Here is a 16,502-nt window from a genome sequence, read left to right as displayed (position 1 = left end):
AACGCACTCTCCCGTGGATGTTCGTTTTCACGGAATCCTCTTGGAACACCGTGCCGCGGCTATCGGGGACTGTTGCGGAGACTTAAAGGATCTGGCGTTCACTCGATCGAGCGAGAAACAGCCACTCGATTCGCCAAAAATGGCCTCGCGATTACAGACACACTCGTGTCTGAACTTTTTCTCGCGGTAGAAAAAATAGTGGACCGTCGTGTTCTCGATTTTTTTAAACAAGGACTTGATTCTCGAGTTGCGAACGTGTCCGTTAACAATTCACGATGATTTAGATCGCTTTAATATTTCGTTTCTTTATTCTTTTTTAAGCCTTTCCGCGATAACAACGCGATGAAGATAGTGATGAGGATTATAAGTTTAAGGGTATGTGATGGTCGTTAATATTTAGCTAGGTTTATTTTATAATCATATTTAATCTTTCTCGTCTTCATAAATTCCAATTCAACATTTGAATAATCGCATCATCTCTTCCCAGATTGCCCATTTTTGTTTCGAAACTAAAGGACAATTGGGGAGAATTTACCTCTTGCTTAAAATCTAACCCATGACGACAAAAATTAATTGAACGGAGACATTAGCAGCTGCTTTCCAGGAAGAAAATCCACTATCACTAGCAAACCCATCGCGAAACTAACGATAAATTCAAGCAGTGTCATTCGGTAGCCGATACGCCGGAATTTCGGAGTCCAATCCGGCCGACCAATATACTTGGCCCACATTAATTTGTCGCGAAAGCTATAACAAAAGAGCACGCGACCGTACGAGTCGTTGTCGGTAGCGAATGTCCCTGGAGGGACACGAGTCCTACCGATGATAATTTCCAGCGGTCGCACACGCACGCGCGCGCTCACGCAACTCGGCTCCGTTCTATATTACGTTTGGCACCTCGTCTAATGACTAATGACGACACCGTGTCACGTCAACGTACGCCACGGACACTCGAACGGAATCAAAAATTCGCTCGCCTCCCTCCGAAGTGACACGCGCGGCATTCTCTTCGGTAACCCTCCGCGGCACGCAACCGCAACGATTTACAGTCAGTCCCATAAGTATTCGTACCCTCATTGTACGAAATTTTCGAAAGATTTTCATTCTATTCAAATTTTCAATAAACAAATGCTAAAAAACAAAATTTTGGAAGTTTGGAATAGTATTGCACCAAATATCACATTGAAACTGGTATAAAGTATGCCAAATCGATTAGACGATGCAATAAGGCATAAAGGTGGACCCAGTAAATACTAGAAAATTAATATAAAGTAATGAAGCTACTCTAATATGCGATTTTTTTGACAAAATCTACACTGGTACGAATACTTTTGTGGACTGTTATTACGTACTACGAGGAGTAAAATCAATATATTTTTGTTATTGGTTAATCAATTTTGTTATAATTTGGTATAAATAAACTTTATGCATGTGTTCATTCATAATAAAAAGTTGATTGCAAAATCTTACACGCGTCCCTTGATTTCAACAAATTTCTCTTATAAGCAATGAAGGGTACGAATACTTATGAGACTGACTGTATGTAACTGATCCACGGAATCGGTATCCGGCCGAGAAATCTTATTCGATACATCGCCGCGGATAGATCGATCGCGGACCGGGACGTGTACCGATCGAAACGATTCTCTTGTTAACATCGCGAAATTCGTTCCGCCATGTCGCGAGCGGCTCGCTAGGCAAAAAGATGCGGCTCGCCGATCCGAGAAAAACGAATCGATGGGATTCTATCGTGAACTATCCGGGTAATTAAAATCGTTGACGGATGATTTAAAGGCTCCCGAGTACCCGAGGAGCATTCCTCTTTGGATTTCTGGAATGATCTGGCGGTTCGTAAAAAGTTCGCTGCCGCGAATTGCTTTGTGACTGGTGGAATGTTCCTGCGGCGCGAAGGCTGAGCAACAAGTACGAATTTTAGGGTCTTTAAGGTGGAAGTTCGTGGTGTAATTTGCGTTTATTAGTTGGGTATATAAGAGGAATTTTTTTCGTTGTGTTGATATTAATTTCAATTACTTTTTTAACTTTATTTGAGCATAAAGTATTAGGTTATATTCAAAATCGTAACGGTCCTAACAAGGTGGGGTTTCTAGGAATTTTACAGCCTTTTAGAGATGTAATTAAATGATTCAATAAGGAGTTTTTCTTCCTTGAAAAAGTTAATAAGGGTTAGTATTTAAGTATACCTACAATTATATTGGTCTTATCAATGAGGTTTTGATTTATTTATCCATTTTATGTTAATAATTTTTCTATAAATTTTGGTATTTTATTTTCATTAAGTTTATTTGGTTCAAATGTTTATCCAGTAATATTAATGGGGCGATCATCAAATTCAATTTATTCGATATTAGGCGCGGTACGTTCAATTGCTCAATCTATTTCTTATGAAGTTAGATTATTTTTAATTGTATTCAATTTAATTTTAATGATTGAAAGATTCAATTTGGTTGATTTTATTGTTTACCAAGGTAAAGTGATATTCATTGCTCTGTAACCCAGCGATCGCTTCCCGTCTCTACGATCGTCGCAATATTACCACGATTAATTGTATAACACAAAATACCGGTAAAACCGTCGTCGATACCAACGGTTCCCACAACCGTCTCATTTTTCATAACTCGGGCCACTCGTCGGGCAACGGGGGCTCATTTGTCCGTTACTGTATAGAAAACCGTAAGAAACCGCGCCGTCGTGGGACACGATTTTTCGAAATTTCTCGCAGCGGGGAGGCCATTTAGCGGCCGGGCCCGGCGAAACTCGAATACCAGGGTATCCGGCACGTTCTTCGAGATGCTCAATTACTCATACCGCTTCCGGCACCGCGGTCATTACCGAGGAATCAAAGGCACGTCGCCGATCGGACATTCCGTGGGATGCGCGCGCGCGGCTCGCGCGGCTCGCCCTCGGAGTCAATTAAACGGTCTTGTTGCTCGTCGCGGCTGTCGATGATTAAAATGAAATTAGATCTCGCGGGGCACATCGGCACGGTATGTATGTATTCCTATGGAACGAGTTAACCCTTTGCACTCCGAAACATTCTACACGTTGGCTACCAGCTTACTCGACTCGTTTTACAGATCCTCGTATTATTTAGTATAATTTTGGAACCAAGTAACAACGTGTTATAATGATATTGGACTTATATGAATTGGGTGACATCGAGGAATGTATATTTGCAAAAAATCGGTATTTATATTATATTATAATACATTATAAATATATATGTATATATAATAACTTTAATGTTCCACGAGAGGGGACAGCCGAGTGATACGATATAATTACAATGTCCCCTGAGAAGGGACAGCGGAGTGCAAAGGGTTAATATCCGGAACGAATCTGCGACGTATGCGCCCGCGTGTCTCATTTCGCGAGGCCGGTTTAAATCGCGGGAAGGCGGCTGAATGGAGTCGCGGTTTCCCGTTACCTGGAGTCTGATTCATTCGCGAGTTACTCGCTGCCCCTCTATGGAAAGAGAACGCGTTCCTCGACGGGCTATGTTAGATCGCCGATTTATAGATCCAATGCGCACGGAAATACATCGATAGCCACTCGTCTTGTCTGTCTGTCTGTCTGTCTGTCTGTCGATTGGCAGGATTTACTGCTTTTTCGTGATCGTTAGTCTTTTGTGTTTGGTGGAGGCTGATCCGTGTGAACATTTCGAATAATCGATACCTTTTTGTTGTTACAGGGATACAAAGCTTATTGAATTATGGTGTTGTTTAAGTCTGTTGTAATTTAGTTATGCAATTGAAATAGTTTAATTTATTCGGTTAGTAATTAATTTAGTCACGAGGAGGCTGAGAGGATAAGAAAAGTAGAGTCGCGGTTTGAAGTCTTCGTCTGCAATTCTAGTCTGAAATTTTAGTCTGCAGTTTTAGCCAGAAATTTTAGTCTGAAATTTTAGTCTGAAGTTTTTGCCTAAAGTCTCTAGAAGTCTTAGAAAAGTTTTGATTTAGTCTCTTCGTTCCTACAATCCTTGCCTCTAGAGTCTTGGACTGAAAGTCTTGCGCTAAGGTTTAGGTCCGAAGTCTCAACTTGAAATCTCGATTTGAAGTCTTGATCTGAATTCTTAGACTGAATTCTTAGTCTAAATTCTTGCTTCGAATTCCTAGCTTAAAGTCATAGTCTAAAGTCACTCCATGCCTCGAAACCATCCTGATTGGAAATCTTCATCTCTAAAGTCTTCACCTCTATACCCTTAGCCTGATTAGAAGTCTTCACCGCCAAAGTTTTCACCTCCATGCCCTTAGACTAAAGTCTTCCTCTAAAGTCTTTCTCTAAAGTCTTCCTCCAAAGTCTCCCTCTGAAGTCTATCTTCGAAGTACATAATTCCGTGAACTCTTGCCCCAATCTCCGGTCTATCGCAACCTCGCGAGGCCTGGGGCACCCAAAGCGGCAGCCAATCGCCGACACACGAGCCGGTAGCTAGGATTTTCCCGGATCCCGGGTCGTCCGGGATGGTAAACGCCCAAATGATACCGGGCGGAGAGCGTGCAACGGATTGCGATGGTAACGGGACCGTGGAACTCGTTCGTACGATCGGAGATTACGAATGCAAGGAATTCCGCCGCGGTGCCCTGATATTCCTGTTCCGTTGCCGGAAAAAGAATCAAACTTGCGAACGCCGTCGTTACAATGCCGGGAACAGTTACTGCGCCACATCAGTGAAAGCAAACGGGGCCATTCAAGATTCATCGGAAACGCGGCGGATTCGTAAATAGCGTTTCTGTTTCGACCGTGATACGGATCCTGCGCTCTACTGTATATTCCGTATATACTGTATCCGCGCTGTGCTGTATATTTTTTCGAAGGATTGCCGGATGATTGGACGTTTCAATTTGCACCGTTATCGCTCCGAGACCTTTTTCACTTAGGCGGACAACTTCGATTAGCTAGGAGGTACGAGAAAAGCGTCGGTCGGGCAAGAAGCTCGAAGACAATAGCGCGGAACAATCGCTGGATGATCAGCTGCATCGGTTTTCACCGTTATCGGCTTGGGAATGCGGAACCGCCAGAATGTGGAATCCCCTAAGGCGGCCATCTTGGAGAGAGATATCTGAATAAGAGGCTCGGGGACAGCGCGTGTCTCCTCCGTTCTCAGTGAGATTCAATTCTATCGGAAGCGGCCTCGGTGAAGAATTCGCACAAGAATGGAATTTCTATGTAGCACGATCTTGTTTTACCTTTTATTTTATGGGGATTTGTTAACGATGATAGGAACGTTCGTAAACGTTGTTTAATTTATCGAGTTTGTGATAAAATTTGATGTTCTATGATCTTCGTATGATTTACGAGATAAAATTGGCATATAATTCGAATTACGTTTTCAGCGAGTAACGTAGCGAATTACAATGTAATTAAATTAACATTATGAATTGGAACATATTAAATTAGTAGGTAATGTGATAATAAAATATGTTGAAGAGACAAGGAGTACACGAAAGGAAAACGTCAATATATATCTCACTTCTTCAAAATTCTGCACTGTTATTTGAAGAACTGTGTTTCATTGTATTTCACTTGCACTGTATTTCAATTGCATTATAACTAAATTGTCTTGTACTCGAATTACACTCATAATGAAAGTAATCAACAATTGAATTAATTGAACGTTTTGAATCATGCATTATAAAGCAGTTGAATAAGTATGTAACTGAAATACAATGTAATCAAATTGCGGAACTGAATTAGTACAACTCTGACTAAAGCTGCGATAAAATACACAATATAATATATAATGAATGTATAATAAATATATAATAGTATATAAATATATGCTAAACAATAATGTAATAATAAATAAACATATAATAAAAAATTATGTAATAATAAGGAGACATATAATAATAAATAAATCTGTAACAAATACATAACGAAAACACGAATTAGACAGGGAAGTCAGCTAGATAGCGAGCAAGCCACGAGAGGCCAGGTGTCCCGTCAAGGTGACTACCAAGAATTTCTTCATCGCGGTTAAGGAAGGATGAGTCCCCCGCCAGGGTCGCGGACGAATCTCGGCGCTGTCAGAAAATCCCGTCGGCGAAAAATTTCACCTGGCGGCCCCGCCGCTCCCCCGGCGCGATTTCGCGGATGCCGAGCGTGCCAGAGAGGTTCAATCGCGAAGTTAATCATACGCGACACAAGTAGGCCGGCCGGCAGCAAAAACAAACGATCAGCAGCGAGCTTGCTAGCGCGCGCGCGCGCGCGGACTGGCGAACGCGAGATCCATATAATTGCCGGCACGGAGCGCTGCTGCCCGGCTCGTAAAGTATTCCAGCAAATCCGACATACATTCCGTCCGGCGCGGCGGTATCCCGCTTACGTTTCACCTCGGCATGGAATGCAGTCACCTTGCGGCAGGTGTATCCGAACGTCCTCAAACGTTCCACAGGCGTACTTTCCCCGATACACAACGAGCCGAAGATTCGTCTCGCGAACGATCGGTTACCGATCCCAACGCGTTCGCGATGAAATTCTTCCCGGTCGATTACCACCGGGTCGCGCTGGTTCTACAACCCGTTCCTCGCAGATCCGCTCTTTTGTCTTCGCCATTGTTCGAGCACTGGTAATTCTACGGCGGAATTTTTTCAAGTGTCGCGCAACATCGCGACACGTATGCTAACGTTCGTAGAATTTCTTAATGGCTAACACTTTCGATGGCGTGTAAAACATTGGTGACGCCGGTCGGTTGCTGCAGTCTTTTTAAAAGGCGTGTGGGTCGATGTAATTATACTGTATCTGTTTGACTATCTTCGCATTTTATTTAACCCTCTTAGTGCCGGGCGAAAAAGCCAAATTTCAACGGTTTTACTAGGGTTTGGAAAAAGGCTCATAAAAATCAAACAAAAAGCAATATTTACATGATTCAAAAAACAGCGTATTAAGGACGAAATTGAGAATGAAACAGTGATGCCAATTTTTCTATATTCATTGGAAATTACATAAGTAACAAACGTATAAGTATAAGGCACTTTTCGCCAGTGCATCGCGGCCGATATATTTCGCTTCCGGCGCTAAGAGGGTTAAATATAGAATATTCTCTTTTAAAGAATATATAACTTCATTCAAAATCCCAGATAAAATATGTAAAATATTGTAAGAAATTTTAAAAAGAATTTTGTGAGACTATTATAAGTATTATATAACTATTCGTAACCATCACGTAAATAATACGCACAAATAAATATATAATCATAAAAAAGAGCGACATTCGAAGATGTAGCCATGACTATACCAGTAAAAGATTGAAATATATTATAAGAAAATAGAAGAAATGCAAAATAGCAAACGAAATTCGTACAAATTAAACATATTATTACTGTCAACTTATCGCGATGCTTGAAAAAAATAAATGTCTAGAATAATTTTTATGCTGTATAAAAATCCGCGAACTAATTACAAGAATCGTATAGCAAGTACAATATAATAAGTACTGTGTAACAAGTACGATATTGCTAACGTAACCTAAACAACAGGTGCAGACAAATAAAGAACGAAGGAAAGGAACTCGGGGATGCGCTTACGGTTGCACTAATCGGACGGTAGACAAAGTAAACGGCGTAGACGTCGGAAGCTGAGACCGCAAAATCGCGAGCCGCGTCGACCGTCGACGGTGGAAATCGGTGGCGCACGGGCATCCGTGAAAAGGACCGATCAGACCGGATAATTCCAGGTTAGATATGCCGCGATCCGAACTAACGGGTCCACGGAGCTCGTTTACGCGACCTCTGGACGGTCATCCCGTGGCTAAATGCGCGCGAGAGGCTTTCTCCGTGGCTTGGAATGCGGCCTCTCCCTCTGACCGGCTCTCCGGCTCCGCTTCGAGGACAAGAGGTACATCGGCCTCCGCGTTCCCTCCCACCCAGCGCAGCCGATCGGTTCCTCGGGATCTCGGCACCGCCCGGAAAATCCGGATCCTACACGCCGGCAAATAAGGGATGATCGATGGCGGCGCTGTCCAACCGCGAAACAGCACACGGTTTCGAAACTGATTTTCATCGAAATTCGATGGAACACAGCGCGTGTACTGGAATCTCATTATGTTGCAATGCTCTTTGATTTAAGACCTAAGGATTTAGGTAATCCATGTCTTTTACGTACAACGTGTCTCCTATTTTCTTCCATTTGCTTCTTCTTCGCCGTGCTTTAAGCTTGGTCAATTTAATGCTTAAGCGATAAAAATTGTAATTAAAAAAATTTAATGTAAATTTTAGTTAGAAATTTCAATTAAATAGTGGTAAATGTAGTGCCAGCATCGGCGGATAAACTATTGCTATGAATTAACTTTTATAATCTCAAAGATTGGAAGTTAATAGAAGATTTTTAAATTAGGTATATTAAAATAGTGAGATGTGAAGTAATATATTGATTTTGAAATACAGATTTTTTACAATCTTAATAAGTTAAATTTAAAGACTAGGATTAGATATCCTATTATGATAATAAAAAAATACTTACACAAATAACATCAATTACATAATTAAATTTCAAACACCTGCGCCAAAATTGGCGAATCACAGAAGCACGCACTTGATCCATGAAAATATTTCGTTCAGACTTTAATCATGTGATCTCTCATGAAACCTCTTCTCGAGCACAATACGCTATTAATCGAACGTGGCCTACTCCCACAGGTGATACTCCTCCTACCTCGTCTTCGACAGGCTGTTAACTACCCAATAAACCACATGTTCGACGTTGCTTTCGAAAGAAAGCTTTTGGCGCTTGTCATACCCGATCACCACCGGCAAATCGACAAATCGACAAACCAAAGCGTGCCACAAAATTCCTTAGAAAGTTCTCTATTGCCACGTGTCTGGATATGATATGAGAACTGTAATCAAAATTCAGTTTCTCCCGAAGCAACGATCCAAAACGTGTTTGAGTTCGATGCTTCGATCAAAAAGTTCGATTTGAATTCTTCGAACAGAACGTTGCTGTTAAAATCTTCGATAATAGTGTACGAATTAGATTGGTTCATATTGAATATTTTATGTTAATATTGAAGATTTTAATTACGAAGATTTCGACTAAATAAATTAGTGAAGCCTTTAACCAAATAGAAGCGAAGCCATTAACCAAAACGTTTGAGTTCAATTCTTCGATCAAAACGTCTGAAATAAATTCTTTAATAAAGAAATTTCTGGTGCATTCTTTGATCAGAACGCTTCAGATAAGATCTTAGATCAAAACGTTCCAGATAAAATCTCACAACAAAACAATCAACTTAAAATCTTGAATCAAAACATCCAAGTTAAATTCCTTAATTAAATCGTTTGATTGAAGCTCTCCAATCGAAGCGTGACAGATGTCTGCCGGCAACCATCCTTTGCTACCGAAGCACAGTCAAACGGAAAAGTGAGAGTCCCTCGTTCGGTAAATATGAAATATCGGATAAGATCGAGCTGGTAATGGTCTAATGAAAAATAAAGCATCGCGAATACGCTCGCTCGAACACGTTACACAAGATCGCGCGCGCCGTTCCTTCCTCTGCGTGCTGCGCGTATCGTTTTCAAACACTTCCATTCCACGATTAGTATGTGCATATTGCTCCAGTAAACATCAGCACGCAGAACCGCGCGCGCCTGCTCGTAGGTGACTCAGTGAGGTAATTAAGCGTTTCCGAGAGTGTGGCGGCAGCTCGCGAAATATCGAGCCGCGGGAGCTTGGCTCTCGAGGATCGATCATTCACCTAATCGCTCGCGCCGCCGGTGTACGCGCGCGTACGACAGAGACTGGTTTGTATGGATTTATGTCAAACTATGAATAACGCGCGATTAGCAATGACAAAACAATTGCGTGTCGCGGGTTTCGCTTGTCGCGAGAGCGTGCATTAAAAGTCGCGGCTCCGAGGCTGGCCAATCAGATTTTTATTGGGCAATAAATATTTGACATAGTCGGTCGAACTATGAATAAGAAAAACGGTTTAGATGATTTTTACCGATGATTTTACCGTGGTCAAATATGTTCGCGCGTGACCGTCTGTTCCTCTTATTTAAATACGGGACTCTTGCATAGAATATATAATTTAATTGAAAATATCAGATAAAACATGTAAAATATTGTAGGAAATTTCATAATGAATTCACTTGACAATGTAAGACGATAAATTATAACAAAATGGTTTTGTATTGATGTATGTATTATAAAAAGAAATTTTGTGAGACTGGTACAACGATATAAAATGCGTCTCTTAATTTATTCCATTGCTTTAGAATGATACCGCACATGTGACTACCGCAAGTTCGTCGCTGAAATTGACATAAACCACACGATATCATCAGTATTATTAGGTTGGTGCACATGAAATGTCGGATGTTTACGTAAATATATAAAACTGTATATCTTTTTTCAAAAGCTGTTGATTTAATCAAAATATGCCCCGTTTGCTTTACTACACCCTTTTCAACAAGATATCAATACAGAAATGCCTGTCTTAAACAAATTCTGATCTTTAAAATTAATAAACTCTGATATGGAATATTTCAGAGTGGCTTCATTTATATACTATTTAGCTATGAATGAGAAAAACGGTTTAAATGATTTTCACCGATGATTTTACCATGGTCAAATATGTTCGCGCATGACCGTCTGTTCCCACGTTGACGTTTCCAGCCGCAGTAATTGCACGCGGCACGTTACGATAATTAGACAGAACGCAACATTGCCGATTAAATTCTTGAGTTTAAAGTTTTGCTAATCATTCTCTGTTAATTGAATAGGGCTCCCTTAGTATAGAACTGTTTTCAGGATCACGCTTCCCAAGCTCGTTATTGCACTGTGAATTTTCATTTTAAAATCCGTGAATTCTTCAAATAAAAGAATATTTATGTTTGAACGCCTCTATCTGATAATAACTCTCGAATTATTATTATAAAGTCAGTAATCAACAAGTGAATTTCTTTTTTAATTTCTGTATAGCAAACTTTACCCATAATCCACTGAATCATTCTGATACGGATCAATTGTTAAAGAGGTTACTTTAATAGGTTTAAATACAGTGTAATTAATACACTTCTTTGTCTTCAGTATAACAAATTCGTAGATAATAGAGTGCATTGTTCTCCCGTTCCCATGTTCGTAAAATAGACTTGAAGGCCTACGATCGTGATTAGACCATGGATCTTCATACACTTGTAAATATACTTCCTCTCAATTTCTTAAAATTGTTAACAAAAGATATATATTTTTATCCTAGCTATATCCAAATTCGTAATTTATCATTTTGTATAAAAATCCGCGTTATTTAACACTAAACTTAATAAGTCAGTCAAAATGACCGATTCCACACTTTTTCTTTTAAAATTTTTTAGGATATAAAGACTTTTATGTATGAGATTATTAAATGAATATCACGATTAAAGCATAAATTGTAATATAAATGGCGGAAAGTCTAAATAAATCCTGTCTTGCCATTCTCCTAAAGCAAAACGCGTAACCGCTGTTCGAGCTCGATAGGTTTAATATTAAAGCAGTTGGAAGATTAAAGCAATTGAGTTAATAATTTGATTACTATATTATTGGGTAGATTATTAAAATCACTAACTAGAGAATTCTTCTATGCTTTTAATTTTTTGCAATTGACTCAGGGCAGCCCTCATTATCGCAGCCCCTGATTAGCAAACGATCGCGGTCCAGAAACGAGCGTCAGCGGGCCGCTTGGACAATCGGATAGCAATCTCTACAGCGATTGTTTATAATCTCGGTGCTCGTTGGCGCGATATTTTCGAGCAGGACGGTCCGCACCAGCGCTCCATACAATCCCGCTTAATGACGGAGCAAAGCGAAACGATCGCGCGGTAGATTTGCTCCGCAATCTGTGCGCCGCCGAGGGCGCGAATTAACACAGCAACGGGCGGTGCTTGAGGCCGCGTGTTCGAGCGTTGCTCTCTTTCCATTCCGATCGAGCGGATTTTGCCCGCGTAGAGCTGCGATTCAAAAAGAAACTGGCTCCGGCATAAATACGATCGCCGATAATGTGCAGCAACGAGCGCGCGCGCGCGCGCGCGTGCACGCGTTTACTATAAACGCCAGGTCTCTACCGATTCAATGAAATTTCGTTTCCGCTCGGCGTAACGGCGTTATCGGAATACCGATTCGCCGCCGAAGGCTGTGTTGCATAAATCTGCGCGACCAGAAACGCTAACTGGTTGGGCAACCTGGCGGATTTCGCGTGACATCCTCGCTGGCCGCGATGTGAACACGGATCGACGGAACGTGACCGAGACGCGGCCGAAACGTAAACGAAACATAGCCGAAACGTAGCCGAGAGTTGGAAATGTCTTTCAATTTGGTTAGAGTCGGTCTGTCGGGATTTTTCGGGTCGATGATCGCGAATTTGAATTTGCAATTAATAGGGAAGAATTGATGGAGTAGAAATAAAACGGCAGAATGGGAATAAGGCGATGGAATAGGAATAAGATAGTGGAATAGAAATAAAATGGTGAAATAGAAATAAAATGGTGGAGCAGAAGCAAAATGGTGGAGTAGAAATAAATTGGCAGAATAGAAGTAAAATGGTAAAATCGAAATAAAATGATGAAAAAAAAGAAAATAGCAGAATAGAAATAAAGTAGTAGAATAGAAATAAAATGGTAAAATCGAAATAAAATGTTGGAACAGAAATAAAATACTATAATAGAAGTAAAAAGCTAATTTCTAATAGTTTTAGTAAAATCATTAAAAAATAGTCAATTCAACCTAAATGTTCCTTCTATTCTATTTCGTCATAGATTTGTGTGCAAAATTTGTATATTGTTTTTACTGTTAATAATTCTAAGTAAATGAATATTACATAATAGTATCATATAATGTTGCTGCAGTGCTCAAAAAAAGAACAAACAAAACACATCTGTGTGTGAATCATAATATCCACACTACGAAGTCCAAAGATTAGTAAATAGTTCGTAGTAAAATCACAATTCATTCAGAAAATTGTTCACAAGTGTTATATCCTTAGACATTGCGAAATTTATTCATCATTTCTGATAGATATAGCTTTGCAGTGTCAATAATCATGAAATGGAAAATCGATCTATTGGTTACGGTAGAATTAATATTACTTACTTATCGCTCCATTTTTAGACTTCTTTATTATTTCATACTTTTTATTCCATTCTAACTTTTTTATTATTTTAGACTTTTTATTCCATTCAGATTTTTTTATTATTCTAAACTTTTTGTTTCATTCAGGCTTCTTTATCATGCCGTGCATTTGTGAAAAAACAAATTCGACAAACTCCAATCATAATTTAAAAAAATAGTAAAAATAAATGACAAAAAAGGACACTGAAACGTGACACTCGATAACGAAGATGTTCCGCAATCTTATTTAAGATAGAAAGCGTGACGCAAGCCAAGTTCAAAAGTTGATTGTCGAACGGTTCCTATACAGACAACTACGTCTGAGCAGCAAAGATTATTCATGCGTCGTATGCAACTGCACAGTTATGATCTCCGTTCCTTGCTTCCCCCCTCGCGTCGCGCATTATTTCGCCACCATGGAGCATTCGAATTTCATAGTTTACGAACAGATCCATGCAGCCAAGAATCTTGTACGATGTCTACGGTGCAAGCAACAGGTGCAACGCATTCCCCAATCAACAAGTATTCGCATGGAATAGGGACTCGCGGATTCGAACGTGCGATTCCTATCGGAGCCGTGCCAGAACGAACCTACTTCCACCAAGAAATCATTAATTACTAGTCAGCCGATCCTTGGGCAATTCTTTTACTTTCTGGAAATTTGCTGTTTCTTTCGCCGATTGGAAGATTTGTCGTTACAAAACTGTTCGTTTTGTTAACGCGGGACGTTAACTCGAATTTCACCGCGTCTGCTGTAAAAGCGTAAAGATTCGCGATTTATTAATGATATTGCCACTTTATTGTAGCGTTTTCAGGTTTACATTTTACAATTAAACATTTTTATGTTTATATTCGGAATATCCGTTCGGAATAGATAAAATCAACATTGCTTAATGCTAACATTACGAAAATATAAAAATGTCTACAGCCGAATGAGCGGTCGCTAAAGTGTTAAAAAAATTAATAATACAAATTATTGTAACTCCGAGAAATCATAAGTTCCTCATGTTATTTGGAGTAATTTTTTCCTTAGCGAAAATGCAATTCGCAACTTCGTTCACAAGTTATTAATGGAAAACAGTCAATGAGAAAGGGGCGACGATCAGACAAAACTGAAAACTAAAAAAGTAAAATTGCAATAATGAAAAGACTCACTCATTCCCATCCTTAATATTCCCTCTCTACTCCTGATACTCTCCCACCACCTACGACCACTTCGCTGGCATGCCTGAACGCGACGCGCGACGGTTTGTTTATCCGGTTTTGTTGCTAACAACAACTCCAACACTAAACATCTCAAAAACGATAAATCGTCTGCACCCATCGCCGATTATCATCAGATTAAATTTACCGAGCTCTGCCACAGTGCAAAATCTCACGAAAGATGTCCCCTCCATGTTATTCAAGTTCCCTCGAATTCTTGTCCTGCGATGGCTTGTGTAACCCCGATATGTCCCTCGGAAGTTCGTGTCGCAGATTCGTGGAGAATCGGTGACCCGAATGTCGACCAATCTCCCTGTCAGAGGGAGCCAGAGCACAAGAAGACGTCAAGTTCTGCGGCACCGCTGCGCGGCGACGGCTTGAGAGAAGTAGGGGTACAGGTAAAGGCGCGCGAAAGGGGGGATAGGGCAGGTATTCGGAGGCGAAGGAGCGAGAGCCGAGCTCAAGAAAGCAGGCGAACAGGCGGTCGGTAATGGGCGGGGGGGAGCAAGCGCGAGGGGCCGCGGGAGCGTAAAGTGAGTTTTCGCTCGCGGCTGCTTTGCAATGCCAGCCAGTCGAGGTGAGTCAAGCCGAACCGAGTCGAGCGGAGCCGAGCGAGTCAGTCTTGGACGTGGCCCCGTAGCATCCTTCTCGCTGCAGGATACCCGGACCTCGTGTGCCGACACCAGCCACCTGTCGAAACCCAACGACCGATCTTATCTCGACCGCGTCCACGGGCCGTCTGCGCCGGTACCTCGAAATGGCCGCGTTTCCCGAATGATCCCGCGCCAGAAGATCCTCGGCACTGTGAATCATCGTCGGCCGTACCTACTACTCCGCCGATCGATCCCGCGTGGATCTACACGGATCGCGGTTCCGTTCGCGGATTGTCTCGATTCGTTCCCGCCGGACTCGCGCTACGATGTTCTCGAACTAGCCGTATTCGTCTCGCGGTGAACAGTGATATTGTGTGTGCGTGAACCCGCGTTCAGCTGGATCAGCTGTAGCTGCTAAGGGGAACGACGTTCAACAGGTACGGACACTATTTTTCTACCTTCGAGACGTCGACGCACGGCTTAACGCCGTCGCGAACGATCTAAACTTCAACGAGCCGCGAAAGTAGACGGGGGATTTATTGTCTAATAAATTGTGATTGTTGAATGTTATTCTAGTGCTTGGAATGTCGCATTTTAATGCAGGTTGCTTGGTAAAACCAGTTCAATATTTAATATTCAATATTCAATATTACATATCCAATATTCGATATTATATATTCAATATTCGATATTACATATTCAATATTTAATATTACATATGCAATATTGAATATTTCATATTCAATACATCTTATTCAACAATAACGTATTGATAACGCACATATAACGAAGATGTTCAGGATTTCAAAGTGTTTTCTCTCAAATATATATAATGATTAATAAAAACATATTTTTAGAATAGTATTAACACTCTCTTGACGATATTGTGGTAATAGTTTTAGTCTTTACTCACAAAGAGAAGACAAAATAAAAGGAAAATACCGAATGAATCATTTAGCCACTGCATTAATCCTCAGATAGTGAATTATTTTCTCAACTGTACAATTGATGTTTATAACCATTCTTAGCTTTATTCGTCACCTTTGATTAGCATAATTAGAGTAATTAATATAACTATAACACTCATTTGTTTTACTGAATTGCCGCAGATCATACGAATTAGGTGACGATTTAAATAAGGGTGGAAATGACCCTACAATGGTAGTTCGTGGTTTAAAGTGTATAATCTGCTAAATAATAAGCACGCTAAACATATATTTAAAGAATGTAAACGAAGACGTACAATTCTATCGGAGAAATTGTGAACACGTGTGGCTTTGTAGCGATGAATAGACTGCATTTATGTGCAGCTTTCGTTGTTTCCATTATAATGTATGCTATTATTCAAAGTTCTATCCAATCATTTTCTACGATAGAGTTTTTCTTATCAGCTGTGTAAATCTTATGGCAGATGATATAAATGCGAAACACTTTTCTTTTATAAATATTTTATAAAATTTATAATTGGATACGGAATATCAGAGAGTACATATTTCCTCAACAGCTTTTTACAGCCTTTTAACGTTTACGGTACACTTCGGTGTGCATCCCGGCGATATTTTCTTGTAAAATAAAACACTTTATTATTTTAACCAGTTTGCT

At 40.5% G+C, this 16,502-nt stretch overlaps 1 protein-coding gene and 1 pseudogene across 3 annotated transcripts in view; both read left to right on the top strand.

The window, feature by feature from the left end:
• The first annotated feature begins 1,508 nt into the window (after positions 1-1,508).
• LOC144473569 (NADH-ubiquinone oxidoreductase chain 1-like) lies at positions 1,509-2,512 on the top strand (annotated as a pseudogene).
• Positions 2,513-14,794: 12,282 nt separating this feature from the next.
• Positions 14,795-16,502, top strand: part of Nahoda (DOMON-like domain-containing protein nahoda) — a 40,459-nt gene continuing 38,751 nt past the window's right edge. The window contains exon 1 of one of the 3 annotated variants that reach the window (XR_013494550.1): positions 14,795-15,337. The gene's annotated coding sequence lies outside the window, so the exon portion shown is untranslated. The remainder of the gene's footprint in view (positions 15,338-16,502) is intronic. The other 2 variants (XM_078187146.1, XM_078187147.1) reach the window with 2 other exon arrangements.

Source organism: Augochlora pura, chromosome 7, assembly GCF_028453695.1.
Source record: "Augochlora pura isolate Apur16 chromosome 7, APUR_v2.2.1, whole genome shotgun sequence".
In the NCBI taxonomy this organism is placed as follows: domain Eukaryota; kingdom Metazoa; phylum Arthropoda; class Insecta; order Hymenoptera; family Halictidae; genus Augochlora; species Augochlora pura.
Note: the sequence above shows the minus strand (reverse complement) of the source record. Positions and strands in the feature narration are given on the sequence as shown.